The sequence below is a fragment of the Notothenia coriiceps genome, unplaced genomic scaffold (genome assembly GCF_000735185.1).
Source record: "Notothenia coriiceps isolate Sejong01 unplaced genomic scaffold, NC01 NC01_scaffold00004893, whole genome shotgun sequence".
In the NCBI taxonomy this organism is placed as follows: Eukaryota; Metazoa; Chordata; class Actinopteri; order Perciformes; family Nototheniidae; genus Notothenia; species Notothenia coriiceps.
The window spans coordinates 1-3842 of NW_011337594.1; the positions used below are offsets into that span (position 1 = coordinate 1).

Sequence of the window (3842 nt, forward strand, 5' to 3'; positions counted from 1 at the left end):
ATATTGGCAGGAACTGGAACACGCTGTCGTATACGCCGATCCAAAGCATCCCAAACATGCTCAATGGGTGACATGTTAGGGTTAGGGTTAGGGTTTAACCCTAGGGTTTTCGGACCTCCCCAATAAAGCAAAACTGCACGTTTCAGAGTGGCCTTTTATTGTGGCCAGCCTAAGGCACACCTGTGCAATAATCATGCTGTCTAATCAGCATCTTGATATGCCACACCTGTGAGGTGGGATGGATTATCTCGTTAAAGGAGAAGTGCTCACTATCACAGATTTGTGAACAATATTTGAGAGAAATGGTTATTTTGTGTATATAGAAAATGTTTTAGATCTTTGAGTTCATCTCATGAAAAATGGGAGCAAAAACAAAAGTGTTGCATTTATATTTTTGTTCAGTGTAGTAAACCTTGACACAAGGTTGTTATTGTTGTTGTTGACCAATGCTTTTTTTTTTTTTAGGTATTAACACAATTGACTCTTCATTCCCCACAGTAAGTTCCATTTGTAATAGAAACAAGTGTTTGGCATTGTTGACTCAGACTATTGAAAAAAAAATGAAATTATTTGGATTAAGTATATCTTGTATCAGGCATAACATCCCTATGCAAATCTGATAATGGGACCTCTCTGTGATGTTGTAAAAACAGCATGATCATAATCCATGTATGTGTGCAGACACAGGTCACCTGGGCTGTCATGAGGGCTAAGTGATTATCCAGCAGTGGTACAAAGACAGAGGGAGGGGGAGAGGTAGTGGGAGGGGAGGGGAGGGGGGGTAGAGCAGAGGGATAAGTAAACAGAAATAGATAGGCCAATAGAACAGCTGATACAGAACGGGTTAAGAAGAGAAGCAGGGAAGACATAGAGAATATAAACTGAGAGGGGAAAAGACACCTGATGGTCTCAGAACATATCCAAAGAGATGCAAAAATGGGCCTGATCATTTTTAACAAAAAAACAACAGTTTTTTATTTATTTATAACAGGATTATTTCTTTTTTAAGTGAATATTTGTTTACCTGGGTGTCGGTGATACAGGATAACTTTTTAAGCTGGACCTGCTGCGGAAAACACAGGGCCGGAAGAGGGGCACCCGGAAAAGACGGACTGCTGCCAAGCCGTGCAGGAAGCTTGAACACCGGCTCCGTGGAGCGATGAGGACGGCCCGGCGGGCGAGCAACGTGGAGGTGCCCTCCTTCCTCCGCCAGCTGGCCAAAGAGACAGAAAAGATGGTCACCTTCTTCTTCAAAGGGGGCCCCAAGGAGACAGGCGCTGAGGAGGAGGACAGGTTTGATGAGGACGGCTCAATGCTTAGCCCATACCTGGATCGACCCATCTTGGAGAAGCATGTGTCAGAGGGGGGATCTAAGTTGGGGGTGAACTACGCTATGGCCAACATGCAGGGCTGGAGGTCCCAGATGGAGGATGCCCACACCTGCAAGCCCCAGCTGGAAGGAGAGCTGACAGAGTGGGGTTACTTTGCTGTTTTTGATGGACATGCAGGCACCACAGTGGCAGAGTACTGCTCCACGAACCTGCTGGGACACATCCTGGCAACAGGTAGAGAGCAATGATTCTTAATATTCAAGTTGTGATGTAGCACAGAAAATGCTTTCAGTAAGGGGATCATTTCTCAAATGTTCTGTGGTTGTTGATACAGAGCACTTACTGTAGTCGCTTTGGACCACGGAATCAAAAGATCTGTGTAATAAACTAATAGGAAGAAACAGTTGGCTATTTAAAACTTTTTAACTTATTCTTACATCATAATTTAAAACTGCATTAACTTCTCAAAATATATCTTGCATTACAAAGAAGGCTACTGTTTATTCAAAATGAGTTACAAACTAAGCCTTCAATGGCACTATTTAAAGGGTAAGGGTTAGATAACAACTTAGGTTTAATGGTGACATTTCCTTGAAAATCACATACAAAAGGAAATAACATTCTTACCTTCTCAAATAATTCTTGATATTCTGATATGTTTGGGGGCCACAGAGCAAAATAAAGTATTGAGTTCAGAGATCAAAACAAATCTGAGATGTTGACCTTTGTTAAGATGTCAAGTTTTATACTTTTAGAGCCACAAACTAATGATGAACTGGTTACTAGAGAAGATAAGGTACCATGATTACATTACTGCTAACTTTTATCGAGAAATGTTCTTTTTAGGCTTCTTGTTGAAAAATGTTTTTCTTCTCCAATTTGTATTTTAAACTTAATCAGCAAAGTTGTCTCAACTATATCATTGCACAACCACACAGATGGTGTCTTCTTCAGGCAGGGATGTCTTAGTACTGACTTTTAAATGTTTGAGCCTGGAATTTCACAAATCAAACACAAGAAAGACCCCTAGTGTACACTGTACATGTGTCCATCTGTGTTGGCCTCTCAACAATCAACATGGCCACGTCAGAAACTATACAGAATGGCCTGAACCTTTTAAACATAATGTTTTCCCCTCAATTCCCACAGGAGGGATCAAAGCCAATGAGGACCCTGAGCAGGTGAAGGAGGGCATCCGTGAAGGCTTCCTGGAAATTGATCGACACATGCACAAAATGGCTCGCCAGGACAACTGGGACCACAGTGGCTCCACTGCAGCAGTGGTCCTGACTTCACCACGCCACATTTACTTTATCAACTGTGGGGACTCACGTACCTTGCTCTGCCATAAAGGCCAGGTGGTCTTCTATACAGAGGACCACAAGCCGTTCAACCCCAGAGAAAAGGAGCGCATCCAGAACGCTGGAGGCTCCGTGACCCTGCAAAGAGTCAACGGCTCGCTGGCCGTCTCCAGAGCTCTGGGGGATTTTGACTTCAAGGAAGTGGACTGGAGGCCGCAGACAGAGCAGCTAGTGTCTCCGGAGCCAGAAGTGTACGAGCTGGAGAGGACGCCCGAAGACGAGTTCCTGATTCTAGCATGTGACGGTGTGTGGGACGCCATTGGTAACGAGGAACTGTGTGCCTTTGTGCGCAGCCGTCTGCAGGTGAACAATGACCTGAAGGACATTTGCAGCCAAGTCATTGACCTCTGTCTCTATAAGGTGAGGCGTCATTCATCAAGAATACAGACAAGGTGCAGGGAACAATAGGTAGAGCAACAACAAGGCTTTGTTGTGATGCTGACAGAAACATGTTAACTCTGTGAGTGGTTAATGATACAAAACAATACTTTTTACAATTCATTCTTCAACCATTTGAAATTGAATAAGAGATTCAGAATCAGGAAGGAATGATCAATGGAATGTCAAACAAATTGGAACAATTGTTTTAAGTTTAATGTGAGAGGGATAAAATAGTGATTGACCTTAGTACAAAAACACCAACTTCTGATTTGATATCTGTGTTTCAGTTCCACCAATGGATATGAATTGCTTTAAAATTGGAGAAAAAAAATGGAACTATTGAATTAAAAAAATATATAAAGGCTCGTAAGCATCATATATCAACCCAGTCTCACGGCATTTCGTGTTATAATCACGAAATACATTTAATCTATTGAATCGTGTTCACCTAAACGATTTTCCCATTGTTTTCGTGTCACACAGAACGATTTTAAAAGCAATGTATTTCTATTGGTAGTATGTCTCGTGCCTGCACCACGTCTTTGTAGAGCTGTGTGGTTCATAAAAACATGTTCTTACTCAATATCAAGCCACGATTATTGTTTTTATGTTAAATTGTATAATGTCAGACTTTTTTTGCCGTCTGCGAGGAAAAGAAATGGGACTCAGAGCCTCAGAATACTGAAATCTGTATTTTTTAAATCTTTTTTTCCTTCTAATTTGTTATTATTTGGTGCAGGCACGAAACATACTACCAATAGAAATACAT

The 3842-nt window shown here is 41.9% G+C and overlaps 1 pseudogene; it reads left to right on the top strand.

Annotated features, from left to right (window-relative positions):
- The first annotated feature begins 1046 nt into the window (after nt 1-1046).
- Nucleotides 1047-3052, top strand: LOC104942671 (protein phosphatase 1A pseudogene; annotated as a pseudogene).
- Nucleotides 3053-3842: the final 790 nt, after the last annotated feature.